Genomic DNA, 12,644 nt, shown 5'->3' with positions numbered 1-12,644 from the left:
TCTACTAAATTTAAGAGGTGTTGTGTCATCTTAGAAGTTTCATTTTTGACAGGGTTGGTGGACATTCAGGTTTATTTTTTTTCTAGCCAGAATTCCAGCTAACCGTAGTTAGCTATTATCATGTGCCATTGCCCAAAGGAAGAGCTGAATTATAACTGTTTCTGTGGATTTCCAGTCATAATAGTTTTAGAATCTGAAATAGTGGGCCTCCATTTAAAATGTTGTAATGACTGTCAGACAAGTATAATGGTTTATAACAGTGGTATCCAAACTTTTCTGCTACAAGACCTACTTATGTTCAATGGACGTTACCCTGAGGTATTAATGTAAGGGATGGAATAGTGGCCACCCCATCCAAGATTGTCAGTAGCGATCATATCAGTGAATCCGGTAGGGTTGCCAAAAGTAAAGTAAAAAAACCAAAACATTATTAACTTGGAATTCCTCTATATTGGTAATACATAACAGCAATTGCTGCAATCCCGCTGGCACCCTTAGGTAATACTATGACTAATATGTCTCTCCAACATCACATTATGGGGGTCATTCTGACCCTGGCGGTCAGTGTTAAAGTGGCGGCCAACCCGCCAACAGGCTGGCGGTCCAAAAAATGGAATTCTGACCCTGGCGGGAACCGCCAACACAGGCCACCGCTTTAACACTCCGACCGCCACGCCGGAACAAACAAACAGCGCGGCGGTCACCTCCAACAGCCAGGCGGCAGACAATGTACCGCCCACCCTATCACGACTCACCAATCCGCCACCTTTTCCGGGGCGGGAGCCCCGCCGATCAACACACGGCGGAAACAGACATTTCCAATGGAAAACGCCCACCTCGACACACTCCGCGCGGAATCGGGACAGCATGGAACCGGAACTCCACATCCTCCCAGCCATTGTCTTCCTGCTCTTCTTCCAGGATCACGAACGTCGCCGCAGACGACATCGGTGAGTACTGCACCTACGACACAGGGGAGGGGGGAGGAGGAAAGGTTACGGGCACACACATACGCCACACACCCACCCCCACCCTCACCCCCACCGAAATACCTACACACCAATGCAGATTAAAAAGTCAGAGTGACACCCCCAAAACAAAAATGCAAAGACAAAAGGCAATGATTGTAAAAATAGAACTATATTATAGCAATAATTAAGTATAGCGAACTTAGCAATATATAAAGAATTTTTACACATCTCGAACAATATATATACAAGTAGCAAAAGTCCGGCACAGTTTTGCAAAGTTCAAATGTCCGTGGGCCAATGTGCAGCAACACATGGGCAAAGCCCACACACGAGATTGAGTCCATTGGAGAGAACACTGCTGGGGCATCACAAAAATAAAATACTGGCACCTCAGGGGGAATGGAAGGGGGGGCACCTCAGCCACAAGAGTCCACGACGCCAGATCCACAAAGGGCCTCCATGCCCACTGTGCCATCCTGGGGAGTGCAAAGCCACAGTCTCTCAAGTCTCACAAGTGGGTGGATTGCCCACTGTGCCATCCTGGGGGGTGCAAAGCCACAGTCCATCAGGTGGATTACAGAGTCCACTGGTCATGGAGGAGGCATGGTGGGCAGAGTGCCTCGTGAAGCCCTGCCCGACACAGAACCGGGCCTGCCAATGGGCCAGCGGTGCTTGAGATGAGGGCCCAGCGGAGCGGTGCTTGACAGGAGGGCCCAGCGGAGCGGTGCTTGACAGGAGGGCCCAGCGGAGCGGTGCTTGACAGGAGGGCCCATGTGGTTCTAAAAATTCTGGACCCATGTAATTTACTTTGCCACAGCAGTACGATTTTAGTATCAAAAGACCGATAATGACTAGTACACTAAGCATGAGCATTTTCGCTCAATTCCAGCAGCGTTTTCACCTCGAAATCGCCATTTTCGTCCTGCACTCGTGGCTCCCATTTTATACACTGCAGCCATTTTTGAAAGTTGCCCTCACATAGGCTTATAATACAGTCAGATTTGATTCCAAGGACACGTACACCTTGATTGACTTTTCTCTGACCTGGGCAAGCTGGAACCATTGCCTCAGGCCAAACCTGTTTGGTCAGTCCCTCTCCCAGTGGCCGAATCAGATAGCATCAAGGCACACCAGGCCATAAAACCCTTATTATCGCTAACACACCCTGCCTAACTTGCTCACACCTGCACCTGCTCTTTTCTTCTTCTTACTTTACGAGGGGGAGGTGCCCGTTTTTATTGGGGGTCCACACTTATCTGATGTGAAATTCTAGGCCTTGCCGGGTAATTTATTATGGGCTGGATGACATGAAATATGAGGTTTCATCATGACACTGGTTTTTCCTTTGTAGTGAAAACATGTGAATGACCAACCAAAATGTCAAGAATGTTTGCCTGAAGCTTAAAAAACTGTATATAAGGAAACCTGATTTTGCATTGACACACAGTCTCCTGAGAACATACAAATCGTGCTGTTGTACTTCTAGGACACTTGTCAATTGGTTGCAGCCAATAAATTCGATCTTTGACTTCACCTAGAAGACTCTGAGTTTCTGTAGTCTGAATCAGGAAAGTACCCGAGGTCTTTGGGTGTACCCTGGCACCGCTGGGTTACCGGATCAGTACCGGTTCTGAAAAACCCAGTACCTCAGTTGGCGCCCAACGTGGGGCGATACCGGTCCAAGCCTGAGGTCGGTGGGGAGCTTCGTGTGAAAATTCTGGAGGAAGGCCGCCACTTCATCAACCCCTGCATGTCGACGTGGTCCGAAAGTCTTTGTTGCGAGGTTCCCCGCTTCCCGACGGCTATGAAGGACTGCTGCCCTGGCTATCGCCCTGATTTGGACCCTTGATTTTTGGTAGAGCGAAACGATAAGACGAGTCTTCTGGTGACGTCATTGATATTTTCAGTTAAGTATAAGTGGAGCGTCTCCCAGTCCTTAGTTGGACACTTGGTTTGGTCCTTAGTTGGACACTTGGTTTGGTCCTTAGTTGGACATTTGGTTTGGTATCCCTTTGGGATCACTTTGATTTGGAACTTGCAAGTACCAAAGCCGAAGGACTCGTGTATTCACGAGACTATCGTAAACGATAATCCTTTGAAGTTTGAAGCTAGACTAGAGAGCGAAGATGCCTGGTCTTAGCAGACTTGGAAATTTGTTTTGTCTTGGTTGTAAAAGGGACTCCCGGTTGGAGGACTCATGTCCGGTTCCTCCGATTGGAACTCCAACCTATGAACTATATGTGAAGCACGGAGTAGGCCCCATCACGTTTAATAAAGTATGGGTCCGCTATTCTTGGAAATAATTGAGAAAAGTTTTTTTTTTTTTCTCTTGTAAATATGACTTACAACTAGGATCTGCAAACGGTTCTGTAAGTAAATTGCGACAGCGCTATTTATGAAAAATGGCTAAAGCGCGCTGTATTGTGTGTACTGAGTGTTTTCTGTTTATATCTGAAATGAGCTCAATGTGTGTTTGTGGGTCTTCTTGATGTGTACAGTTTGTTAAGTAAAATGTTGGTTAATTAATATTAAGTAGAAACTTAGAAAAAATCCAGAAATGAACCATGTGATGTGCTAACATAGCTATATGTTGCTCTTTAATTTATAGAATGAGCAATTGTGCACATATACAAAACTGCCGTTAAATGCTTAATAAATTAGAAAACACATTCAATAGATATAAATAGGGCCCCCCCAAAAAAAAAAAAAAAAAAAATTATCTATTTTCAATTCAGCCAGCACTTTCCCAGTTAAACATGGGTGGAATTTTGCATAACCTTCCTTTTAAATGAAAGTGGCGCAAAAATGTGACGCATTTCAAGATAGGCTTATGCGCTTAGGCTTGTGAGTTAATGTATCCCAAATAATAGGCAAGGGATGCAGCTTGCTTTTATATGTGGAATTATCACAAAAAAAAGAATAATTTTTTTTTTTTTTTTTTTTAAAGAAAATTATTAATTATGGAAAAATTATTTAAAAAAATAAGTGCCTTTCAAAATCGTTTTTTAATATTTATAAAGCTTAATACCTATACTATGACCTCCTAACATTAAAATTTAATTTAAGTTATGTTGCACCGCTAAAATGACATTTGTATGTGCAATTTTCCCTTGGCGCAGGAGCAAACAAGCTCATTTCTATAAAGTATAAGTTAATATTTTCAATGGCTGACTCATGGATTGTGTAATAGACATTCTGGTAATGCATATTATGCAAGAAAATTGTAGGATATTGATTTTTTAATGCCTAAAATATCAAAGTCGATTTTGGTCAAAAGCACTGTTTAAACTGCATTTTCTTTCATTCAGAGTACTTTTTAAAGTGTCTCAGGCTTCAGTAAATGCATACATTTAGGTTTGATATATATTTGCAGGTTGTGCCTTCTTATGATTCAATGAGTCAATGTGCCAGTACAAAGGCTTGTTTTAATATCAAGGTTGAAGGTTCTAACTTCAGCTGGGCCTACTGAGACGTTCATTCATTCGAGGTTGATGAAATATGTACCATTGCATGGGATTGCAACAAGCATTTATTCTAACAACTAGTATGTGTGTTATTAAGGTTTGTGAATTATTCACAGTAAATGTAGTTTAATAATCTGGAAATAGAGATAATTTTTTTTAGCGCCTAAAAAGGAATTTTTTTTTTTTTTAAATAGAGTGAATTATTGCAGGTTAGAAGGAAAATAGAAAGGCCTACTGTCTTTGACAGATTCAGAGTGGCAGAAGTTAGGAGAGCTACAGAGGCTGGCTCAAGTCATGCTGCTGAGATGCTATCTTTAGTTTTCCCATAAACAATGGAGGAGGCTGTCGTGTTGACACTTGTGACCTTTTAAATTAGGGCCTTGTCTCTGAAAAAGGCAGAATGACCCTATGGGCCTCTAAAAGTGGGATTTCTGGTTTCTCCAGAAGAACATCAATACAATTAAAGAACTTAATTCCAAAGGGAAAATATAAAAAAAAGGGGTTTCTTCGAAAGTCCCAACATCATGTTAAATGCTCTGCAGAACTGATACATTTGTGTCTCCGCTCTAAAAAAATAAAATGATGCCTGCTAGTTGCTTTTATTTGACAGAAAACGAAGTGTTGCATTAAGTCTTAGACAGAAAATAAGATGCAACTTTTTTTTTTTTAAATTTTGAAGGCTACATGCCTTAATGAGAACGATTTGCCAATTAAGACTTATTTTTCACAGTGGAAATTGTAGGTGCCAAATTAATATGGAGTGTCAGTGTAACAATTTTTACTTTTAGAAAGGTAAAACTAAGGTGGCTTGATGTTGCGAAGTAACTGGCAAGAGGGTAACAGTTAAGTAATGGAAATTTATTTTCATGTATTTGGTCCTATCATGAATTGTTCTTGCTGGTCCTGTATGTTAGAAGAGAAACAGTAAAGTTATATTTGACAGCAGATTTCCATTGCCTGGTGATCTACTGTCAAAAGGAGGGTAAGGATTTTAAACCTGACAAATTAAACAGGCCCAAATATTGGGTTTTGGGCTGCAGGTTTACAGTGCATAAAGTACATGACATGGTGTTGTGTGTCACCGCTTATTCACACATGCTATTGTTTTGTCTATGCTTTTTGTGCTTGATACACAGCAAGTATATCTGATGGCTTGACGTTTTGTGCGCTTTTATTATTTTTTATTTGTTTTTTTTGCATGTTTGTTGCTGCTTTTGATACTATTACAAGCTCCCCTGTGTTGTGAGGGGATGGTCATGACGATGCCCATCGCTACGCAACAGTTGGTTGAACTTGTTCTGGTTACTAAATTCCACAGATAATGATATTTCATGCTGTGAACATAAAAGACAACACTTCACCAGTGAATGTCTATTTGGCTATAATGGTATTGAAGGAAAATAAAAAGAGATATACAGGATCAAAGTGTGTCACCTGCAGTTAGTCACGTTACTGCCCCTTCCCTTAAAGGAACAGGCAGCCCTACATTTATGTATCCTTGATTGGACCTAAGGATGAAATTATAGATCTGTGACTCAAGGTGGCCTAATTTCTATATTACATTAGTTAATGATGTTCTGTTTCCTAAGTAGCATATGGCTTTCGTTCCTTAAAAGAAAACCAGGTTTTCATTTTTTCCTGAAGAAGGAACTGAAACATTAGCTAGGAGTACCGTATATGTTGTAGTCGCCAACGGTAGAGTTAAAATTTGTGTAACTTTGGCCTTTGTGTATCACCAGTACTCTCGGTGTTGTGTCACATGCCTGACTATCACCCAAATAATTTTTTTTGTTTCTCCTATAGATTTTTTCTTTTGTTACTTCCCCTGACCAATGTCGCATCATGCTTAGTTATTGAGATTTTAGCTATGCCCTAGTCCCATTTCTCTTTTTCGAATTCCTTTCACCAGTCAGCCCTTTTATTATTATTGATGTATTGTTCAGGTTCACATTTCCAGACTGCAGTGATGTACCAGGGACCCCATGTTATGTATAATTCCCTTTGGTATGACCAGACTGGTTTTCAAGAATTTGCCTTAGGCCTGCTTCAATGTTTTCCAGCCTGACTGTCAGGGTAGCGATAGACTGGTTAACTGACTCAATATTATAGTAAGACAAGTTTTCCATCTCAATAGGAGATATCTTATGTTTACCTTTTTGAACATGACGAATTTTCAATGTCTATTTTAATTTGGTTTTCGGTTCCCTTCTGTTCCTGCTACTTTAATTTTTGGTGGGATCAGATGTGTCCTAAATCATGCAAATATCAGGACCCTCTAGTTCTTGTCTTTTTGTTTGCACATTTGACTATTAGCCTGTGTATTGCATAGTGCACCTGATGCACAGTTTTTAAAGGAAGGTTTCTACATGTCCCTGATAATCGGTATCATGTGATTTCTCTATTGAGATGTTCTAAGGTAAGGAGGAACACCTAGACTTAATCATTGAGGCAAATATGTGTTTACCCCATTAGACAATGCCACTGTGTGAGGAAATCCATTCAGATAGAATTCTCATGTAGCTATAGATGGCAGAGAATAATGGAGAGAACCCAATTAAAGATGCTAGAGACCCTGTTTTGCCCTTCTGCCTTTGTCTTTGTATTTTATGCCCATGGTGTATGGCTACTCCTTTGAAGATTGCAGACCACCTGCTTGCAGTCCCCTTGTTAAAAACCATGAACTGTTTTTTTTACTAAATTGAAGGAAACTAACAACTGTGGCACATTTCCTACGTCACTAGATTCTGCGGGTATCAAGTCATAATAACCTGCAGGACATTGATTTAAGCCTAATTCCCATCAGTGACAGCTACAGATGAAAGACGGACGTCTTGGCCCTACAGTCTCAGCACCCAGAAAGTAGCAAAGCTGGACAGCGATCGCCAGCGCATGGTATCGTACTTGCTCCATCAGACGGCGTTGGACATCGCAGAGCCAAAGTTTCAGTGTAAAGGAGCTATAAAGAAGGATTCCTGTTGTTGATGGCAGAGCTGTTTTGAGGTTTCATTTCTCTACCTGTCATGTGCTGGTAACCTCTGACAGTGTGCAATCCCTTGAGCACCTTGGCCTGAGTTTTGGCCACACACCCCCTTTTCTTTGCTCCAATGGAAGAAGGGCAGTGCACCGGAGATTTCAAGTTTGGAAAAAGGCACTATATTGTGGTGCCCATGAAAGAGCAGCTTGAGCGTCCTCTGACACTAAATAATGAGTGTTGGAGTCTGAAAGTGCTGCTGAGCTTGAGCTATTTCCCAATTAATGGTGCTTGCGTCTGCACGAGATGATTTGTGCCCTTGATCAATGAAGAGCACATTGTTTGTAGTGTCTGCCACAGAGGAGAGACACTGGTGCATTGCTTTAAGACATTGAGACTTTCGAGTGAGCTGTGGGTGTTTGCCAGGAGGGCACTCCAACTAAGCAGTATTTTCTCACGAAGAGGCCTGAATTGAGAGGCCCATGCGAAAGAAAACAACAAAAGAAAATTTGATGGACAATAGAAGCCTGCCAGAGAGGCTTTTTGAACGGACTCTGGGCATAGTTGGTTTCACAAGAGGTTTCTGTGTGATTGTATAGACTAGGTGTTAGGAGACTGAGGTGGTCATTCTGACCTTGGCGGGCGGCGGAGGCCGCCCGCCAAAGTCCCGCCGTCAGGTTACCGTTCCGCGGTCGAAAGACCGCGGCGGTAATTCTGACTTTCCCGCTGGGCTGGCGGGCGGTCGCCTTCAGACCGCCGGCCAGCCCCGCGGGAAAGAGGCTTCCACGATGAAGCCGGCTCGGAATCGAGCCGGCGGAGTGGAAGCTGTGCGACGGGTGCAGTTGCACCCGTCGCGTATTTCACTGTCTGCGCAGCAGACAGTGAAATACATGTAGGGGCCCTCTTACGGGGGCCCCTGCAATGCCCATGCCAGTGGCATGGGCACTGCAGGGGCCCCCAGGGGCCCCGCGACCCCCCCTACCGCCATCCGGATCCCGGCGGTCGGACCGCCGGGATCTGGATGGCGGTAGGGGGGGTCGGAATCCCCGCGGCGGTGCAGCAAGCTGCGCCGCCGTGGAGGATTCAATGGGGCGGCGGTACACTGGCGGGAGCCCGCCAGTGGTGCCGGTCCGGCCGCGGCTTTACCGCCGCGGTCGGAATCCCCATTGGAGCACCGCAGGCCTGTCGGCGGTGCTCCCGCGGTCCTCCGCCCTGGCGGTCTTTGACCGCCAGGGTCAGAATGACCGCCTGATTGTTTTGCTGGCATTGTTTTAAAGTACTATTCTGTTTAGTAAAAGCAGAATAAAGTCCATTTTCTGTGGAAAGAGTACCCCCTTTTCACCTTAGAGCATTGATGAGAGTCACCACTGTTCCACCTGAACATACAAAAATTACTGAAATGCAGAGGAGCCCTAAAAATGTTACTAGATCATTTTAGGATTTGCTTTTTGGTTAGGGTTGTGAAAAATTATTATTTCATAGTGGTCACTACTTTCTCCCGTTGTCTATATGTTCTTAATAACGTGTTTTCTAGTGTCTTTTAAACATGATGTTGTCATTTATGGGTAGGATTGTTTTTCTCTACTCAATTGACTTCTGCACCCACTTCCCAACCTATGTCTTTTCCTACTATTGTTTCTTTGCACTCTTTTCACCCTTTTCCTGAACATGAGCAGGTTAGAAGATCAGAATTCGTAAGCAATTCTTTTGTACAGCTTCTGCATCAACACTAGTTAGTAGTGAACATCACTAATTGTTGGGTGTGTGATCTTATGCCACCTACTGCAGATAGAGGTATTCCTTATTTTGTCCTGCGATATGTGGCCTTTTGTGCTACTTCATGTTCAAGGAGACCTGTCCAGAGAGAGTTACCAAGTACTAGAATTTTGCTCCAGCAACATCTCCATGGCCTTATAAACATAGACCTGGACTCAGATTAGCATGAGAATAGGTTTATTGCCTATGTAAGGGCAAAAGGAGGGTTTGTGGTTCTAAAAATTCTGGACCCATGTAATTTACTTTGCCACAGCAGTACGATTTTAGTATCAAAAGACCGATAATGACTAGTACACTAAGCATGAGCATTTTCGCTCAATTCCAGCAGCGTTTTCACCTCGAAATCGCCATTTTCGTCCTGCACTCGTGGCTCCCATTTTATACACGGCAGCCATTTTTAAAAGTTGCCCTCACATAGGCTTATAATACAGTCAGATTTGATTCCAAGGACACGTACACCTTGATTGACTTTTCTCTGACCTGGGCAAGCTGGAACCATTGCCTCAGGCCAAACCTGTTTGGTCAGTCCCTCTCCCAGTGGCCGAATCAGATAGCATCAAGGCACACCAGGCCATAAAACCCTTATTATCGCTCACACACCCTGCCTAACTTGCTCACACCTGCACCTGCTCTTTTCTTCTTCTTACTTTACGAGGGGGAGGTGCCCGTTTTTATTGGGGGTCCACACTTATCTGATGTGAAATTCTAGGCCTTGCCGGGTAATTTATTATGGGCTGGATGACATGAAATATGAGGTTTCATCATGACACTGGTTTTTCCTTTGTAGTGAAAACATGTGAATGACCAACCAAAATGTCAAGAATGTTTGCCTGAAGCTTAAAAAACTGTATATAAGGAAACCTGATTTTGCATTGACACACAGTCTCCTGAGAACATACAAATCGTGCTGTTGTACTTCTAGGACACTTGTCAATTGGTTGCAGCCAATAAATTCGATCTTTGACTTCACCTAGAAGACTCTGAGTTTCTGTAGTCTGAATCAGGAAAGTACCCGAGGTCTTTGGGTGTACCCTGGCACCGCTGGGTTACCGGATCAGTACCGGTTCTGAAAAACCCAGTACCTCACCCAGCGGAGCGGTGCTTGAGATGAGGGCCCAGCGGAGCGGTGCTTGACAGGAGGGCCCAGCGGAGCGGTGCTTGAGATGAGGGCCCAGCGGAGCGGTGCTTGAGATGAGGGCCCAGCGGAGAGGTGCTTGACAGGAGGGCCAAGCGGAGCGGTGCTTGACAGGAGGGCCCTGTTCAGCGGTGCTCTTCATGGCGGGCCCTGTTCAGCGGTGCCTGTCTTGGCGGGGCCCTGTTCAGCGGTGCTTCTCACGGCAGGGCCCTGTTCAGCGGTGCCTGTCTTGGCGGGGCCCTGTTCAGCGGTGCCTGTCTTGGCGGGGCCCTGTTCAGCGGTGCTTCTCACGGCGGGGCCTGTTCAGTGGTGCCTGTCTTGGCAGGGCCCTGTTCAGCGGTGCCTGTCTTGGCGGGGCCCTGTTCAGCGGTGCTCCTCACGGCGGGGCCTGTTTAGCGGTGCCTGTCTTGGCGGGGCCCTGTTCAGCGGTGCTTCTCACGGCGGGGCCTGTTCAGCGGTGCCTGTCTTGGCGGGGCCCTGTTCAGCGGTGCTTCTCACGGCGGGGCCTGTTCAGCGGTGCCTGTCTTGGCGGGGCCCTGTTCAGCGGTGCCTGTCTTGGCGGGGCCCTGTTCAGCAGTGCTTCTCACGGCGGGGCCTGTTCAGCGGTGCCTGTCTTGGCGGGGCCCTGTTCAGCGGTGCCTGTCTTGGCGGGGCCCTGTTCAGCGGTGCTTCTCACGGCGGGGCCTGTTCAGCGGTGCCTGTCTTGGCGGGGCCCTGTTCAGCGGTGCCTGTCTTGGCGGGCCCTGTTCAGCGGTGCTCCTCACGGCGGGGCCTGTTCAGCGGTGCCTGTCTTGGCGGGCCCTGTTCAGCGGTGCCTGTCTTGGCGTGGCCCTGTTCAGCGGTGCCTGTCTTGTGTTTCGAGTGAACCACACCTGGCCAATACTTCCCGCTCAGTCAGCCTCGGACCTTTCCGTTGCGGGGCCCTCCTGTGATGGAGTCCTGGGGCCCTGGGTCTCCTTCGATACCCCCGGAATGGGGCTGGTGGGGCCCTCATGGCCAGGTCGGCTGCTCCCTACCTTTTGCGCTTTGCTGCCCTTGCCCTCCTTGGCAGACTCTCCGTGGCCCTTGGTTGGGTGCCTGCCTGCGTTTGTGTGGGTTGGAAGCGGGGGTGACAGACACACTGGGAGAGGACACAGGGGACGTGTACATGGCAGTGGGGGTGGTGACTGCACGTGTGCGGACTGGTCTGGAGGGTGTGCTAGTGATGGGTGTACTGGCTGATGGTGGTGTGCATGCAGGTGTGAGTGTAGACGTCACAGGGAGGGAGGAGGGAGACGAGGAGGTGGGGGACACAGAGGAGGTAGTGGCTGTTGGCATGTCTGCATCTGTATGTTGCTTGTGTGAATGCTTGTGTGTTCTGTGGTGCTTATGTCTGGATGAGCTTCCCTTGGGTGTTGAGGTGTGTGCAGGCTGGTCTGTAGGTGTGGATGGGATAGGCAGAGAAACAGGGGAGTGGGACTGGGTGGAGGGAGTTAGAAGAGGGAGGCTGGAGACAGGGACAATCGCTGCCGTCAGTGCTGAGGCCACAGCGTTGAACGATCGCTGATGGGCAGCCTGACCCGAATGAAGGCCCTCCAGGTATGCATTGCTTTGATGCACCTCCCTCTCCACACCCTGGATGGCATTCAAAAGGGTAGACTGCCCAACAATGATGGTCCTCAGGAGGTCAATGACCTCCTCACTGAGGGCAGCAGGGGTGACTGGGGCAGGGCCTGAGGTGCCTGGGGCGAAGGAGATGCCCACCTTCCTGGGTGAGCGGGCACGGGGCAAACGCTGAGGGGCTGCTGGGAGGGCGGAGCTGGTGCGCTGGGTGGTGGCTGTACCTGTAGTATCGGTGGGCACGGATGTTGCCGCCACCGCAAGGGAGCTCCCATCCGAGGACGTGTCGGTGTCACTGACGTCTGCACGGGTCCCCGTGGTGGAGCCCCCCTCGCCCTCCGTCTCACTGGTCATGTCGGAGTCGGTTGTATGGCCCTCCGGGGCCATGTGAGATGCAGCTCCCTCTTGCGCCGATGCCACTTCTCCTCCGCCTGATGATGCTAATGCACACATTCACAGAAAAAAAAAGAAAATGGGGGGGGTGGAGAAATAAAGACAAGTTGAGTGCATGCATTGGGGACACCGTTGGCGGAGAGGACAGACACAGAAGCCCCCTGCACTACGCTGCGCACTTGGGGTACACTACTCATTCACTGGGACATGCCCTACAAGCCTATGTGCGACAACTGCCCACACAGAATACACAGGTCCATGAATAGCGTTACTAGGCACCCTACAGAGGTGGGGGGCGGGGGCACAGGACCATACCTCACGGAGGGGCCTAGCCT

This window comes from Pleurodeles waltl, chromosome 12, assembly GCF_031143425.1.
Source record: "Pleurodeles waltl isolate 20211129_DDA chromosome 12, aPleWal1.hap1.20221129, whole genome shotgun sequence".
NCBI lineage: Eukaryota > Metazoa > Chordata > Amphibia > Caudata > Salamandridae > Pleurodeles > Pleurodeles waltl.
Note: the sequence above shows the minus strand (reverse complement) of the source record.